Raw genomic sequence first — 19,508 nt, forward strand, 5'->3', positions numbered from 1 at the left:
TCTTGTTACCTAGCCTCTCTGGGGCTGTGGACTGTAGCATGGGGAACCCTCCTCCACTGCTGATGGGAGTGCAAAGTTGTACAGCCACTTTGGAAATTGATATGACAGTTTCTCAGAAAATTGGGGATCAATCTACCTCAAGCCCCAGATATACCAGTCTTGGGCATATACCCAAAGGATGCTCAATCATGCCACAAGTAAGCTTATTTAACTGTGTTCACAGTGGCGTTAATCATATGTTCGTGATAGCCAGAATCTGGAAACAACCTAGACGTCTCTCAACTGAAGAATGGATAAAGAAAACATGGCACATTTTTAAAAAATGACATGAAATTTGCAGGCAAATGGATAGAACTAGAAAAAAATCATCCTGAGGTAGCCCAAACACAGAAATGCAAATGTGGTGTGTATTCACTCATAAATGGATATTAGATGTAAAATAAAGGAAGCATTCTTTTATATATGTTTCTTAACATAATCTCTTTTCTTCACTCTCCCACCTTCCAGGGTATTGTTAGTATTTCTATTTTCCTGATGAAGAAACAAAAGGAGGAGGAAAAACCATGGCTGAACACACCCTAGAGAGTTTCAAAGTACCCTTGTTAGAGGTTGTCTTTATTTCAAGGTTATCAAACTGTGTGTCACCAGATCTAGCCTTCTTTCTCTTCTCTGGCATTAGATCACCATAGCATGCTATTTTTCCCCATGTTTCTTTCCCAGAAAATATTTATGACTCTGTTGTATGCTTTTTTTAAAAAAAATTTCTAATTACTTAATTCTGAATTTCCTGTTCTGTAGAAAGACAATGTAAGAAATTGACAAGAACTTTAAATCAGCATCTTTTGGTTTGTTTTATGCTGTTAATCTCTTGGTACCCAAAATTAATAAAACTATACTAAACTAAGTGTCAGCGCCCTCTTTGAGCTGATATCTAGAACAGGTACATTTTAGAGAAATCATTGTTGGCTAAATCATAGAGTTTTTCCCCAAACTGTGAGTGACAATGATGTTTTGGTTATCATAAGTTAGTCCTTAAAGCCTTGCCATCAATGCATTTATCACATACAGAAAAATAAAATATCCGTACATTTAAGAAACCTGCACACAAACGCATACCATGTTCTGCCACTCAGAAACATGACAGATGTGGTGGTAGCTGTTATCTCACCTCTTAAACTCAAAGGAACCAAGTTATCATGCTTGAGGAACTTTCTATAGTGCTTCAATGTTTGATTGCTGCTCACTTGAAGAAAAGAGCCCAAAAGTAAAATGGGAGGTCAATGTTATGAAACAGATCTTCCTGGGTGGTAGATGTTTGAAATACATGAAGAAGCCGGAGGAAGGAGGTCTCACCAGAATAGCCAAGATGCTTTGACTCAACCTAGTCTGTACAGTGAGTTGTGAGGAAGAGATAACTACTTTGCAGGAGCCAATGCTCCATCATTGTACTTCTAAAGGCCACAGTTGGACCACAGTGACTACCTTGTATCTACATTTGAAACTTTTTTTTCCATTTTTTAAAATTTTATTTTCCAGTTTAAATTTAGATAAGAAACAAGGTTGCTTCACAAGTCAGCTCCAGGTCCCTCTCCCATTCCCTCCCTTCCTCCCGTGCCCTTCCCCCCCCTTATCCCCTCATTTCTCCAGGGAGGGTGAGGCCCTCCATGGGGGTGTGCATAGTGTGTCATTTCATATAGGGCAGGGCCTAGACCCTTCCCCAAGAGTTCAGGGTGAGAGTGCACCTCACATTGTTCTATGGGAGTCCAAAGTCCGTGTGTATACTTGGGATGGGTACTGATTCAATGCAATCCCCATTAAAATCCCAGCACAGTTCTTCACAGACCTTGAAAGAACAATAATCAATTTTGTATGGAAAAACAAAAGACCCAGGATAGCCAAAACAACCCTGTTCAACAAGGCAACGTCCGGAGGCATCACCATCCCTGACCTCAAGCTCTATTACAAGGTCCTGAGCTATAGCAATCTTGCACTATATTGTGTGCTGTTATAGCCTAACCTTGAAGAGGTAAGTCTGCACACCAAGGGGCTCAGTAAAGTGTGGCTTCCATCTGTGTCATTTGCAATTTGGAAATTCCCAGGAAATTCTGTTCTCTTTTAGTCTCTCCTGTCATGCAACATGCTCTCTCCAACTTCTTGGACATTAATTGGTGAATAGACACATAGTATTTACTATGTGCAAGATGGCAGAGAGCTAAATCTAGGGTTGGGTTCCCTAGTTCAAAGAAAACAAAGTCGTTAGCATTGATAACAATATGCACACATAATACATAAATGTTAATTTATGTAAGGGTTTAGAGGCAAGGTGGATTAAAAGAGTTTGGAAATCATCACTAAGGAAGTCTTTCCTGAACATAAGGGAGTTTGAAAACTGTAAAGCAAAGTGAGTGACATGAAATACGTAATTATGTTATAATGCTGCATCCTGTATTATGGTCATGTACTTTGTTGTTACATGGACAAATTCCTGTTGTGAAATTATTGATATAGGGGCCCAAATTCTCTGATTGGGGTCTTTAACTTAAAGGGGAGGCTGACTATTGGTTTACATGTTAAAGAAATGGAGAGCACAAGAACAGGCAACAGGAGGGAATAGGAAGCCTCCACCTGGTAGGAAATCAGCAAACTAAACCTCAGGAACATGATAGTGAGGAGACTGAGAACCTCGGGCATGTCAAGCTTTCCCCGCGGTCAGCAGCGGAACCTGACAGGCACAAAAGCCACTCAATCACTTTGTTCATGACTTGGATTTTATCTCCTCTGCAATCAGTTGGCAGGCAGTTGCAGTGAGAAAACCGTCTTAGAAAGAAGCAAACATCAATTAGCTTAATCGAACGACTTCAGACAAACCTCCTTGACTTTATCATAGGTGGCGCTAGAGGCGGGTGAAGATCCGGTCCTGACACCGGTGTGTTGTCATCTTTCAGCTTTACTGAAGTACACATTTAGTTTCTTGTGGGTTTTGCTTAATGTGTAGGCTTATAAAGGCTTTTCATCTTTATGGTGCATTAGTAATATGGAAAATTAAAGAAGGCATGACAAAAATGTGTACTCTTATAGTCTTCATTAGAATCCATGAGCCACTGTTCCATGAAATTCTATTAGTAATAACCATATACTTCATACTTTGTATCCAGGTTTCTGACTGGAATTCCAGTAATTAGGTATATTTAGTTATGTACAGTGGCACAGGAACCTACCAAACACAAATGCCTACAGTTTGACCGTTTTTGAAACTATAGTCATGGTTTTGATAGGGTAGGGCGCAGAATATTTGTTCATTCACTCCGTCATTCTCTTGAACTGCAACAGCTGATGATATGACAAGCAAATATGAGAAGACAAGAGACATTCAAAAGCAAATTTGAAAGATTTTAAGTTCTGTCTCATGCTAGGCATGTAGCTCAGTGGCTGGTTATTTGTCTAGCAAACTCAAAAGCTTGGGTTCAATTTTCTGCATCTGTTGTGCCCAGAATCAAGACCATCAAAGACCACCAGGAGACCATATCTAATATAAAAGCAAAGAGTCTCTTTTTTTATTATTCCAACATGCTAGGGCTGACCATCCTACACAAAGACATGAAGGTAACAACTCCCGAGAAGGAGGTGGGAGCTTCTTTCAAGCCTTACTAAGAGGGTGTCTAAGGTAGTTAGGTCATTTTAGATATGATAGCCTTAAGCAAGCAGCAATCAATATTAGTATATTCTAATATACTAATATACTTGGCTGGAGCTAGTCAGGGGCTGGTCAGGGCTACAGTTTTCCATTTTGGGGCAAACCTGAACAAGTCCCAGGCCCTGTTCTCAAGCTACTGTGGCGGCTGGCTCAGGCCGGGCCCAGACTAGTAATGTATATACCAAACCTCCTCCTTGCTGTTGGGGGTGTTGGAGATTGATTTTCCTTTATCTGTGGCTTTTCCTCAGAAGCTGCTTGTTCAGTCTCAGGAACTGAAATTGAGGCCTGATCTCTGAGGGAAGACTGAGCTGCCTGTTATGGTATCTTTTCTGTCCTTTCACATCCACAAATGAAAAACTGTGCTGTCCTAAGGTCAGTGACTTTAATATATTTGGCAGAAAGGCTATCACTGAAAGTGACGATGCTCATCAGAAGAGAGGGGGTGTGGGCTGGTGACCAGGCTGAGATGACAGCCAAGGGTAAGGGGACCAATGAGATGGGGCAAGAGAGAACAGTCCCCTAGGCAGTGACAATAACTGGATGAGAGGAGTAAGCGAGTCTTTTTTGAAGAGAATGATCAGGGCAGCCTGATTCTAGACAAGGCCAAGCAATACAGAGGAGCAGATACAAACTACTTATTTGAAGAAATTTTCATGAAAGGGGGGGCTGGAATAGAGAAATACCTAGAGAGAGCAGCTAGGTTGAGACATTTGCTTTCTGTTTAAAATAAGATTTATATTTTTGTTTGTTTGGCGTGTGTGTGTGTGTGTGTGTGTGTGTGTGTGTGTGTGAGAGAGAGAGAGAGGGGGGGGTGTGAGGGGAGGGAGGGAGGGATAGAGGGAGGGAGGGACGGAGGGAGTCAGAAGGGGTAGTTACAGGTGCCCATGGAGTCCAGAAGGAGTCATCAGATCCTCTAGAAGTCACAGGAAGTTGTGAGTGACATGAAATGTGTGTTAGAAACCAAATTCAGGTCCTCTGCAGTAGCAGCAATCATTCGGAACTGCGGAACCATCTCTGCAGTCCCAAAAGAATGTTTTCTAAGATCTCAGAAATATGTTGGGCTGGATGGCACAGGGCAAAGCTGGGACAGGGGTTGACAGTTCCTGAGAGGCTGGAGAGAAGCAGAGGCTGGGGCTTGACGGTTCTGGGACTGAGGGTTAGGTTATACAGCAAGGGCTCTCAGCTGTTGTGGAAGGGAAACCTTTGCTGAGACAGAGTGGATTGATCTTATTAGTGATGGAAGTGCCCAGGGCTGTATCTGAGGATAACTGCCTTGGCTTTTATCATGACAACAAAAGCAGCCATGCTCACGCTCACTAATAACTGGAATTCTGTCCTGCAGTTTCATTTCCACTGAGTGTCCATCTATGTTCCTTAACTAAAGTGTCTTCAGTGAAGCAGTCTGAGTGTTCCCTGCATTCGTGTTTTATGCCCTCGTCATCAAGTCGTCCCACAGCCCGCCACTAATACACGCAGAGAGCTACATCTCAGCCTGTCACCCCAGCCTCTCTTCTCCTGGGAAAGGAACTGTCTGTTCTCTTTCGAGAAAGATCACCAGAAATTAATGTAATTTGATCCTCGCCTGTGTTGTCATTTTTTTCTTGATTTTCAATTTGATTTTTACGTGGAGCATGATGTATCTGAGAATTAATGATAGCACCTTCCTTGGCTTTAGTCATGTTCTGGTTTTCCATTTTCAGAAATGAATCATTTAGGTCTCTGAGCTCCAGAGGACAGCAGACACGGCTCAGTGGGTGAGCAAGACAAAATGCAAAGTTAAAGAATTAGAATTTTTCCCTCCTCACACAAAATGGGAAATGAGTTCTTTTTTTAGCATTTGACAAGTGAACAGAATACAAGCTGGCTGACCCAGTTGTATGTGTGTCCTATTCTGGTCTGTGGCGGCACCTGTTTAAGGAAACCTGCCCACTATGTCTGCACTCCAAGATTCATTCCCCACTAAGGAGTTCAATGTTTTCAAGAGATTCTGCCAGAAAACCACAGATTAAAGGTTCTAGTTCTAACACAAACACAAAGTGCTAGAAATTCTTAGACCTATCAATAAGGCCACGTTTCAGGTGAGTTAAACATTCACCAACACACACACACACACATACATACCACATACACACAATTTAAAAACTGATAAGCAATTGGCCTATAAAATTTCTATCAATGGTAAGACTGTTTCAAATACAGATTATCATTAGAGGCAGCTATGATGGTATCTAGCTGGAGACCCAACCCCTTAGATGCTAATAAATGGTTACAGTATAAGCAGATAAATCAACAAGCAAATTCTCAAGTGACTTTTATCTTACCATCTAGAATAATAGCTTGCATACTTTTGGCCTAGTAAGTTTTAGGAATATTTTTTCATAAAATAAGAAAACATCAAGGCTCCCATATCTCATAGCTTTGAGAATAAGGACAGGTTGGCATGGTTTTTAAAAACATATTTATTTCTCATAAGGCTTGTGCACCACACTGTGATACACTACCATGTATCCAGGGCCTATTACCAGGCTGGCATACTACTTATTATCTGTATATCAGAGAGCTCAAGTAGCCAACATCATTTTGGGGAATTTCTTCTCCCTTCTAACACAGCTTTAAATGGCTCACCTATAAAGTAGCTTGCCAAGGTGCCTCAAATACTGGGTTTTGATTTTGGCTTAGAACATGATCTTTCTACTTAGAACACTCACTGATGTGTACTCACTAAAAGGGGGTATTCTTCATGGTCCTGCTGTCCTGGGGGAAAAGCACTCTTAATTTAGACTTCAGAAAGAACAAGTACCTCTTTGTGCATTTGACCAAAAGTCAACTCACATTTTGTCATACTATGAGAGACGTCTTCTTTAGTGATCTCTAGTGTGGGGACACAATTACAAACACAAATCCATAGGTTAGTGTCGATTTAAGAGGATCTAGCATGAATTCTACAAATCATGTTTTCCTTCTCACCTATTAACAGCTGTGTGCAAGTTCCTATGTATTCAGACTACTGCACTATAATATGAAAGTGAACTGGTTTGCATTTTATTAGTGTTTTGTTTGGAAACCAAAAGGCTAGTTCTGCAAGTCATTGGCTGGTCCTTACCTGCATGGTGATGGATGCTATAAAACTAAAAACTCTATTATGTTATTTTGAGTTACAAAAATAATATTTAAATTGAAACTGTGTATGGTAATAACTACTTAGATTTACATAGTACCTGTTTAAAAGTTTTCAAGTACTTCAGAGACTTATTAATTCTAACTTTTTCCTTAGAGTGGATAATGAACTCACTGAGAAAACTGAAGTAATGGAGTCACATGGTAGTCCCAGGCTTCCTTAGTAAGCAATGAAGAAACAAAACTAGGATCAAGAATCACCTTATGGAAGAGTTCCACTAGGCCAAGAAGCTATCTAAATAATAATCACATTTTAATCCTGGTTCACTGAATAAAACTATGTCATTAAAACTATATTTGGTCAAACTGTGCTGATTGTGTAATTTTCAAAAACAGTTTTCTTCTTAAGTCCTTATTTGCTATTATCTCTACAAAGAGGTTCTAAGACCATCTTGTTCAGATAACTCTGAGTTAAACAGCTGAGATAAGCCTCTCCAGGCAAGCTGGATTTTTAAATACTAAAGGGTTAGGAATGGTAGAAAGCTCACAGGAATTTCTCCCTGCCTTGTAGCTTCAGGCTTTTTTCTGTCAGTGACTGAAGACGGACAAGAGACAAAGAAAACCATTTTCAAACATTAAGTTCTTTCATAAACATATGCCTGTCAGCTTTCTAAGGAATGGAGAAAAGATGTTGGAGGCTGCAGCAGATCTCCTTAGGTACAGAAGGCAATTGGGCTAAGAGAACAGAGAGACCAAGATGAAATAGAAATCTTTTAACTGGGCAGTCAATGATGGTGATGCCTCCAAAAATTCCGAAATTAGTGGCTTGGCTGTGAAATATCAACAGATTCTTGGAAGCTGTTAGTGCTCAGACTGCAGTACAGGCTGATGGAAAATGAACTCACTCTACAAGTGTTCTGAAGCAGTGGTCAACACAATAAAATAAAAGCCACAGCCAAGGTCTGGGGTGTGGCTCAATGGAAGAGTGCTGTTTAGCATGTATGAGGTCTTAAATTTTACCCTCAGCAGCAAATTAATTAGTTAGTTGAAAATTTCAGTAACTTTCAAACCCAGCTAATCCATAGAGCATATTGACCATCTCCCCTCTAGTACACAGAGAGAAGAGGATAAATATAATTACTTTAATTGTATTTCTTTCAGATATGGAATACATTTATAGAGTATAAAACACACAACAAAGCAAGAAAGTGTTATCCATGGTCAAGAGATGAAACTATCTGTAGAAGTAGATACGCAGATGGATCAAGCATTGAAGTTGCTGGTTCTTGAAAAGTACAAGAAAACTAACAGGTATAGTTGAAATTGTGCACAGTATCCTCAAGAAATGGAACTACTCAAAAACAAAGCTCAATAGAAACATGAAAAGTGAAATAACTGCATCAAATCTGAGTAATGTCTTGATCAAAGTTAAAATCATATTGGCCATAGCAGAGGAAGTTATTCAGAACATGAAATATTCAATAGAAAACACTGGATAAAAAAATAATAATTTTTGGAAAGCAACAAAATTACATAAGTGCTGTGAAACAGTTCCAAATAGTCCCAGAAGAAGAACAAAAGGGGGCAAGAGGAGTCACATTTGACAAGAGAGTGCCTACAGAGTTTCCAAAACTGATGAAAAAGTAAAACTGCTTAGCAAGCCTAATCAGGATAAATGCAAAGGAAAACATGTTATTTCCCATGGCTGAAAACCCAAGCTAAAAGTAGTACTAGCCAACGAAAATGACATATGCAGCCAAAGGTCCAATAGAAATAAGCTCTCGCCAAACATTGCAAGCCAGGAGACATAGGAAAGCTGCATTAAAAGTACCAAGAAAACCAAAATATTCTTTTCAAACTAGGGTTTTTTGTTCTATAAGAATCCTGTAAGAAGGAATGCAAAAAAATAATTACAGGTAACAAAAAGCCAAAATAAGTTCTTGTCAGAAGACCTCCACAAAGAGAAATTCAAGAAGGAAATATTCATGCTGAAGAGAATGATGCTGAGTAAAATCCAAGAGCTTTGCTTTTTGCTCCTTTTGTGTTGGGGTTACATGATTTAAAATATCAATTTGTTTATCATGAAGGGGTGTTGGATTTTGTCAAAGGATTTTTCTGCATCTAGTGAGATGATCATGTGATTTTTGTTTTTCAGCTTGTTTATATGGTGGATTACATTGATGGATTTTCGTATGTTGAACCTTCATTGCGTCCCTGGGATGAAACCTACTTGATCATGGTGAATGATTATTTTGATGTGTTCTTGGATCCGATTTGCCAGTATTTTATTGAGTATTTTTGCATCAATGTTCATGAGGGATATTGGTCTGAAGTTCTCTTTCTTAGTTGTGTCTTTGTGGGGCTTGGGGATCAAGGTTACCTAAACATAATAAAAGCTATATACAGCAAACCAACAGCCAGAATCAAACTAAATGAACAGAAACTCAACGTGATTCCACTAAAATTAGGAACAAGGCTGTCCACTCTCTCCATACCTTTTCAATATTGTACTTGAAGTTGTAGCTAGAGCAATATGACAACAAAAGGAGATCAAGGGGATACAAATTGGAAAGGAAGAGGTCAAACTTTCACTATTTACAGATGATAAGATAGTTTACATAAATGACCCAAAGAACTCCTCCAGGGAACTCTTACAGCTGATTAACACCTTCAGTAAAGTGGCAGGCTACAAGATCAACTCAAGAAAATCAGTAGCCCTACTATATACAGATGTTAAAGGGCTGAGAAAGAAATCATAGAAACATCACCCTTTACAATTGCCACAAACAACATAAAATACCTTGGGGTATCACAAGAACTTTGAGTCTTTAAAGAAGAAGCTCTCAGAAAATGGAAAGATCTCCCATGCTCTTGGTAGGTAGGATCAATGTAGTAAAAATGACAATCCTGCCAAAAGCAATCTACAGATGCAATGCAATCCCCCATTAAAATCCCAGCACAATTCTTCACAGACCTCAAAAGAACAATAATCAATTTTGTATGGAAAAACAAAAGACCTAGGATAGCCAAAACAACCATATTCAACAGAGCAACATCTGAAGGCATCACCATCCCTGCCTCAAGCTCTATTATAGAGCTATAGTCCTGAAAACAGCTTGGTATTGGCACAAAAATGGGCAGGTAGACCAATGGAATCGAATTGAACACCCTGATATTAACCCATACATGTATGAACATCTGATCTTCAACAAAGAAGCTAAAAATATACAATGGAAAAAAGAAAGCATCTTTAACAAATGGTGCTGGCATAACTGGATGCTGGCATGTAGAAAAATGTGGATAGATCCATGTCTATCACCATGTACAAAACATAAGTCCAAATGGATCAAAGATCTCAACATAAATCCAGCCACACTGAACCTCTTAGAAGAGAATACCCTTGAACAAATTGGTACAGGAAACAGCTTCCTGAACATAACACCATTAGCACAGACAGTGAGGTCGACAATTAATAAATGGGACCTCCTGAAACTGAGAAGCTTCTGTAAGGCAAAGGACACAGTCAGCAAGACAAAAAGGCAGCCCACAGAATGGGAAAAGATATTCACTAACCCCACATCTGACAGAGGGCTTATCTCCAAAATATACAAAGAACTCAAGAAGCAAGTCTCCAAAATACCAAAGGATACAACTAAAAAGTGGGCTACAGAACTAAATAGAGAATTCCTCAACAGAGGAGTCTAAGATGGCTGACAGGCACTTGAGAAAGTGCTCAACATCCTTAGCCATCCAGGAAATGCAAATCAAAACAACCCTGAGATACAATCTTACTCCTGTCAGAATGGCTAAAATCAAAAACACCAACAACAATTTATGCTGGAGAGGTTGTGGAGAAAGGGGAACACTCCTCCACTGCAGGCGGGTGTGCCACTTTGGAAATCAGTATGGAGATTCCTCAGAAAAATGAGAACAAAACCTACCACAAGACCCAGCAACTCCACTCTTAGGTATATATCCAAAAGATTCACATTCATACAACAAGGACATCTGTTCCACCATGTTCATAGCAGCATTATTTGTAATAGCCAGAACTTGGAAGCAACCTAGATGCCCCACAACTGAAGAGTGGATAGAGAAAATGTGGTACATTTACACAATGGAGTACTATTCAGCGGAAAAAAAAACAATGGAATCCTGAAATTTGCAGGCAAATGGATGGCACTAGAAGAAACCATCCTGAGTGAGGTAACCCAGTCACAAAAAGACAAACATGGCATGTGCTCTCTCATATGTGGATTTTAGACATAGATCCGGGGAGTGCCAGACTACAACCCCATGGCCAGAGAGTCTGGGAAACAGAACCTTCATTCAATGACTGATGGAGGCAGAGGCAGACTCCCACAGCTAAACACTGAGCTGAACTCAAGGAATCTAGTGACAGAGAGAGAGGACTGATGAGCAAAGGGTTAAGACTGGGCTGGTTTAACCCCAGAAACAGCTGACCTGACAAGGGTTAACTCTTGAATCCCAGGCTGATGCCTGGGAATCTAGCATGGGACTGATCAAGACCCCCTGAACGTGGTGTCAGTGAGGAGGCCTAGGGAATCTATTGAGCCTTGGGTAGTAGATCAGTATTTATCCCGGGTATACAAATGGACTTTGGACTCCCATCCAACAATGAGAGATGCACTCTCACCCTGGACTCCCAGCGGAGGGTCTAGGCCCTGCCCTGGATGAAATGACAGACTATGGACACCCCCATGGAGGGCCTCCCTGGAGAAATGAGGGGATATTGGAGGGATTAGTGGGAGGGCATAGGAGGAGGGGAGGGAAAGGGAGAGGGACCTGGAATTGATATATGAAGCAACCTTGTTTCTAATTTAAATTTAAATTTAAATTTAAAAATAAAATAAAATATCAATTTCTTAAAGGAAAGAACAGTAACATATCTTATGAAGTTTATGCCACACATAACAAAAAAGTATAAGACCCAAAGTGCACAAATTACATTTAAAAATTTATACTGTTCATTCGTGAATACCTATTCATTTGAAAAATAAAATAATTTAAATTGTATATTAACTCAGCTCCATTATTAAAAAAATAAAACTGCAAGTTAAAATGAGAATACAAAACAAATTAAAATTCACAAAAATATTTATCTCATCCCTAGAAAAAGGCAGAGGTACAGAGGTCATCCAAAAAGAACAGAATCTTGGCCAGGCCGTGGTGGCAAATGCCTTTAATCCCAGCACTCACGAGGCAGAGGCAGGTGGATCTCTGTCAGTTCAAGGACAGCCTGGTGTACAAGAGCTAGTTCCAGGACAGCCTCCAAAGCCATAGAGAAACCCTGCCTCGAAAAACAAAAACCAAAGGAACAGAATCTTTTAGTCACAGGTACAGAGGCTGGAAAGTCCAAGATCCATCTGCTGGTGTTAGGTGTCTGGTGAAGGACTGATCCTCACTTCTAAGACGGCACCTTGTTGCTGTGTTCCACAGAGAGGAGGAGGCTATATCCAGGTAACCTGAAGATGAAACAGCAGACTGGTCAACAGCTGTCAGAAGCTTGTTTTTAACAGTCATCCATTTGAGAGGTAAGAGCCTCCTGTCTAACTCACCTCCTCAAGGTCCTGTCTCCTCATTTGTCATAAATTTCAACATCTAAATTGGTAGGGAACACATTAAAATTATGGCATCTTAGAGTAGATATTCTCTTAAGATACCCACACTATTCATAATAGTGATAAATTGCATCCCACCCAAATTAAGAATTTCAGCTCATAAAAATCCTTTAAAATGAATAAGCAAAACACAGTCTAGGCAAGAAAAAGTACAATTATAACCATATGAAAAGTATATGACATCTAATAAGCTTGTGTAAATTCATAATAAAGTTCAACAGAAAGGAATCCAAGAATAGCCAGAAAAAAATTCAAGACAAAGAACTTAGCATCATTAGTAATGGAGGAAATACATGTTTAATACCCAGAAAGATCATTCATAGCTATGAGGATGGTCAAAATGAAAATCAGAGATTGATCGCTCTAAACATTGGCTATTACAGGTAAAGGACTCTCAGTTTTTGTTCTGAGTTTTGTGGTAGTTAGGTTTGGACAGCTTGACTCGAGTCATTTGGGAAGAGGGAATCTCAACTGAAGAGTTGCCTATCAAACTGGCCTGTGAGTATGTCTGTGGGCCGGGCTTAATTGTTAATTGATGGAGGAGGGCCCAGGCCCCCAAGGGTGGTGTCACACCTGGGCAGGCAAGCCTGGACTGTAGAAGAAAAGTAGCCGAGGGAGCAAGGGGGTGAGGAGGGCAAGCCAGTGGGCAGCATTCCTCTATGGTCTCTGCTTAATTTCCTGCCTCTAGGTTCTTGCCATAAGCTCCTGCATTGGTATCCTTCCAAAATGGACTATAACCTGATATCTAAAATAAATCCTTTCTTACACCAGTTTATTTTTGCCATGCTGCTTGTCATAGAAACAGAAAGTAAACTAGAACAACTTTCATTGAAAAATAAATTATAGCTGGGCAGTAGTGGTGCACACCTTTAATCCCAGCACTTGGGAGGCAGAAGCAGCCGGATCTCTGTGAGTTCAAGGTCAGCCTGGTCTACAGAGCACAGGCTCTGAAGCTACAGAGAAACCCTGTCTTGAAAAACCAAAAACAAAAAAGGAAGAAAGGAAGGAAGGAAGGAAGGAAGAAATTGTACATATGTACATAAGTAGAATTTTGACCTTCACTGCTTTCTATAAACCTTAATTATTTATCACTCATCATCATGCCACACTATGGTAGTTAGAAATACTAAGTTCATCATGTGTTTGAAATTGTTTGAACTTTGCATTCATGATATGAAATTATCTTCAATTAAAGTTATTTTGCCTAGAAGTGTGTGTGTGTGTGTGTGTGTGCCTCAACTACAGATTTGACTTTTGAAAGTCAGAAACTAAGAAGCCAAGGGTTGTTTAGATTTATCTTGACTATATGGCTTGTCTACAGAAAAATATCTATGCTATTTAACTGAAAAATCTACCTATGACAGATAAAGAAGACGAGTAGACAAAACTGGAGAAAGAATAGGCAATTCGCCATGCAAGAAGAAAAACAGAGTATCATTAAGAAGTTATACAAGATAAAGAAGATGTAGGATTTGATTTTCATTTATTCAAAATAATTTAATTTGCCTTAATGAACTACCCTCTTAGCCTCTGGGAAAGAGTCCATACTCTGTCTATTGTGTCTCTTAGTGAAGAAAATCAGAGGCCTGGGATTCTCCTCCCCTTCTGACAGGCAGTGACGAGAAATATGAGGCATTTATTAACACTGATATAGTCCGAGTTATTGATGAAAAGGAAAACTCTATCATGTAATTCCCATGGAGCTAAAGGAGACTCTACTTTATTGATTCAGTGGTTAATAGAATCAGTCATTTTTATGACCTGTTCAAAATGACTTGTATCTGAATGATGAGTTTTATTTGGTCACTTAAAGCTTTTTGGAACAGTGGAGGGAAATGTTCTACCACAATAAATATTTTGTACATTATTTTTAAAGAAAAAACCCTGGAGAACAATTGACTTGGTGTGGATGTGTGAGTAGAAATTAAAACCTAGTCACAGAAAAGAAAAAGGAAGGATTTACCAAGAAATCCTCTCTATTCCAAAGACATTGGGAAACCAACCACAGTGTCTCTGCTGACTTGTTCCTTTCATTCATTCAGTCAACACAAAATCTAAAGGGTGTCTCCAGTCCCTCAGGTGTGTTGTCACAATGCTCCCTTATACAAGTTATCTTAACTAGTATGCCTCATATACTTGAAAAACCAGTGTTTCAGATACATCCGTTACAATTGTTATATCTGTGAGCATCTAAATTTAAACATGGTTCATTTGAAAAAAGAAATGCTTGATGAATAGTTCACCTGAACTAGCTCTTACCATTGATTGTGGAAGGGAAGTAAAATTTTCCCTAGGAATTTTTATAGAATATTTCTAATATCTGAGCTCTTCTGTCTACCCGTTGTTTGAAAATGTCAAGCTGTATTGTGACAGCTTAACCACTACTTATCTAAACATCATTTAGGAAAATATAACCACCATTTTTTAGAAATCATAATACATAACAAGCAATTATGCAATAACAACAATCTTTCCAGCAAAGTATTCAAGAAAATGAAAACTTAGTCATATCAGGAGATATAAAATAATTGAAATGTATGTGTTTTGTGGAATGAGTTCACAAAATAAATGTGGTTTCTGACCAATAGCTTTATACTTCTCACTAAAATGTAAGTGGTTTTGGTAGAGTGTGTGTGTGTATTTTTTTCCTCTGCTGTGTTTCAATCCTGTAAATATTGCATGTCAACACTAATCAGAGAATGCTATGATATAATTTGAATGCCAAAATGATAAATATTATGAGATTTTGTGGTCAAGTTGATAAAAAGACAAATTCTTGATATAGTATTACACTCTTTTTCCACAATATCATAGTTTAGGAGAAAAATAATGTAATTCATATTTTGTGAAAAATCCTCAGAGTGTTTGGTTTATTAACCACTCCTTCAAAGTTCTTTAATACACCAAGGGCCACTGTGGGACTCTATGGAGGTGACCTCTTTCTGTGATCAGCTTTACAATGTAGACCTAGAAGATCTAGCCAAGGGTGTCTGCCTAGATTGCCTAGATTCCCAGTACCAAGTGTAACTTCCCTCCTGTTGAGTGAGGCTGAAGTCTAATTAGAGAGCTGTTGGTTACTACCAGATATAAATATCACTGCTGCTTCTTTTGGACTACATTGACTTGCTGATAATTGTTGTGGTTTAGAGCCATCACAGTTAGGAAGAACTATTGATTACTTTCCTCCCTTAGAATCTTATATAGCACCTTCTGGTAATATGAAAGGTAGTTCTCAGGGAGGAGGTTTTTGAGTCAAATTCAGCTCAAATTCTTTAAGTTCTGTGTCTAAAATGTATGGTGTTTTCAGCAATAGAGACCTACCTTCCACTTCTAGAGTCAACAAAGGACAACAATAAATAGCCTACACTGCTCTAGGAATCTCTCGTACTATTGTAACGAGTCTATAGGATATTTCATGCAGGATACTAGGATTTTTGTTAGATAGTCTGTGGTTCTTATGAAACACATTATTATCTTAAGTGGCACAACTTCACTTGAGTATAAATTATATACAATTTTAAGTAAATATAAAGTAATATGATTACTTTATCTACTGCACTACATCATCTACTGCACTAAAGAGCGAGAATCCCTCCATTCTGCGTGCATTTATTTACTTATAGTTATTTTTTACTTGCGTGATGGTTTGAATGAGAAATAACCGCTTGGGTGCATGATGGGGGATGTTCTTCTGTATATATATTTCTTTTATTGGTTGGTAAATAAAACACTGAGTGGTCAGTAGCCAGGCAGGAAAATATTCAGGGCTACTAGACAAGGAGAATGGAGAGGAGAGGAAAGAAAGAGGCAGCCAAGAGATACCATGGGAATACTTACATTAATAGAAATTGGTTAATAATTAAGAAAGAGCTCTGACTACAGGTGCATGTATTTGAACATTTGGTCCTCATTTGATGGTTTTGTTTGAAAGAAGTTATAGAACTTTTAATGACTACTGCATTGTCACTTCATTAGTGTCTACAAAAAGTTTTCATTCCTGTTTTAATTTCTTCTGTTACCCATTGGTTATTTAGGAGCACATTAACATCCTACCCCATCAGTTAGGTTCCCTTGAAACTTTGAATCTGGATGTCCATACATTCTTGCAGATTTAGTAAGTTTTATTAATTTAAGAAATTCTCTTTCAATAACTTTCCCCCTTTATTACATGGTATAATTCCTGTAGTTTTAATATTGGTAAGCACACTTTGTCATTAATTCTCATGAACTATTTTCATCTAGCAGTGTATTCTTGTTTTCTGAGTTCTGGAAAACATCCAAAATCAGTTACTTCTTTGGAGTGGAGGAATCATTTTCACATCAGTAAGATCCTGGGATGGATTTTAGATTCCAAAACACAATGGATGTCTCCTACAGAGTGCAGACCACTGGTCTTCTGTTATGATGGGGATTGATGGAATTTTTTGTCAGCTTGGTTTCTGCCCACGACTGAGAGGCCTGAGCTGAAGATGTCAATTAAGTTTTCCTTATCCTTCATATAGTCTATGATGTCTAGCACTTCTTTTCCTCCTCCTTTCTTTTTCTTCCTTCCTTTCTCTCCTTCTTTCTTTGGTTTGCCTATCTTCAAATCATATTTTCTCCTTTGATTCCTTGACTAGTTCTGCAGTCAGGTCACTCACAGAAACTGCATTCAGCCATCATGGCTCCCTCCTCATAATTTCACTTCTGATTAGCTTGCTTACATAGATATTCCACTGTTCAGAAAGAGGAAGAACCCTGAGAAATGCATACATATTTTGCCTCGTGCAGACTAATTGTCTACTTTTGATGAAGTTCTTTGAGGCTGTAAAGTTTTGTCAACCCAATAACTATCAAAGAGAACATCAAGGAAGTCTTTAAAGGCATGATGTACACTCCTCTTACAGTAGAGTTCTTGCCACAACTTTCTGTGTTTCACACATGACTAAACTTTCCCTGTTGTTGCCTTTTGTTGAGCTTCACCTGATGAAACCTTCTTTACCTCTTTACTTTACTGAATGTAGTTGAAAAAAATTGATAGTCCCTATAGGAGCTTGTAACACATTCTTCAGGAGATGAAAGACTAGTACATGAATCACAGACTGCCTAAGTACCTGGGAAGGACATGTGACTAAGACATTTCCTCTGATTTATTCTTGACACTCAGAAAACATCACCTAAGGAGTCTGGAAAACAATTACACAGAAGCCTCTGAAGTGATGAAAACAATCAATCCTTTTAGGTTTCTGTGTTCAATTTTCTCCTTCAAAATCCACCCCCCTACCACCACTATTCTCTGAAATACTCACTCTATGACAGTCATCTTTATATCTCACTGAGTCTTCTTATTCACCAAGAATTATAACTAGCATTTGTTTCCAAGGCAGTTGTGAATTTTTAAAGGCAACCTGTCTACCAGTTCTAGCAGAATGAATTGAGAACCATTTCTTATTTCTAGAATGTGTTTAATTGCTACATTACAAAAGCTAATTGTATGAAGTCCATAGATGGGCATCTCTACTGCCCCTTGTGACCACATGATCTTGGGTAAATTACAACTTTGGAGCATTTCAGTTCCATTGCTAAAATAGAGAGTATAGGGCCCATTGCCATGGATCTTCAAGCATCATTATATATTCAGTATTTCCTCCAAGAGAGGTGGCCACGCTGCAACTACTACCAGAGATCCTCAAGACACAAAATAAGGGATACATCAGTCAGAATTCAGACCAGAAATTATGAATCTCCACGGCTGGTGACAGACAGATCTTGCCCATTGAGTGTATGGAGTCCTGGTGGAAAGCCAGTGCAGTGAAAGAGAATAGAGAGCCTTGCAGGGTCCTTGATACAGCAGGGGAACTGATACGTTTCAAGTAGTTCCACTTTAACACCTTTGGTTATTATGTAGCCAGTTTGAGTCTCACAGCATTTACAAACTCCACGATGAAGAGAAAAATACATAGACCTTGAATGGAAGGTCCTTCATAGTCTTTGGTATTTGAGAACCTGGTCTCTAATTGATGGCCCGACTTGAGATGTTTAGGAAGCATGACCTTGTCAAAGGAAGTATATCACTGGATGCAGGTTTTAAGAGTAAAATGACTCTTGGCATTTTGAGTTTGATCTCTCAGGCTGTATGCTTGCTGTCCACAATGTTAGTCCTCACTTCCCTGTTCCTGTCACAATGTCTTTCTCTCTAACATCATGGACTTTAACACTCTGAAACCATAGACCAAATAAACTCTTTCTTTATAAGTTGCCTTGGTCATGGTGTTTTACTGCAACAATAGAAAAGTAACAAATACAGACACAGCTTCTATTTGTAGTGAATAAAGGAAATAACATGTAAATACTTCCTTATCCTTGAAGGTGCCTAGACTTATCTCACAATTAAATATAGCTATCATTGCTAATGTTGTTATTCTTAAGAAGGAATCTAAGGCAATACCAATACTACTTTCCTATGGGGAGAGGACCTCCGAAGGGAGGTTGCTGAGTCAGCTCTTGTCTCAGCATTTCTCTTCCTAGCCATAGTTGAATTCCATTTAACTTGAAACTTTTTTAATCTGTTTAATTTATGCTACAATCCCTACTTTGATTCCTACTCTAGTGGAAGTTTTATTCTTCCAACTAATGAGTAAGTGCTCAAAAATCAGCCAGTATTTTGAGAATGCCTATGAATCTGTGTATGTCTATGTGCATAAGCTTTTTGTTTTCTAAGAAGTATAAGGTTATTTCCCCAGCCAAAAAAAAATAAAGACATAGTTGCGGCATATACACTCTTGGATCCCTATACACAGAAGGAATGTCAGCCTTTATGTTTTCAGCTCCAACAATTAACTTTGTTAGGTACTTGTAGAATAACTACAGGGAGGCTTTGTTTCCAAAGTTTTTGTGCAAACTGAGAAAACCAACATTGGCTTTTCTTAAGATAAATATGCTGGATTTGGGAGTAGTCAGAAGAGAGGAACCTCTGGCTACAGAGGAAAAAGGAGTTGCACCCCCAGTGGCTGAATGTTAGGGACAAATGACAGTGGACCCAGGAGTTGCATGGATTGATTATGCTGGTAGAGAAC

This window comes from Mesocricetus auratus, unplaced genomic scaffold (assembly GCF_017639785.1).
Source record: "Mesocricetus auratus isolate SY011 unplaced genomic scaffold, BCM_Maur_2.0 Super-Scaffold_6730, whole genome shotgun sequence".
NCBI lineage: Eukaryota > Metazoa > Chordata > Mammalia > Rodentia > Cricetidae > Mesocricetus > Mesocricetus auratus.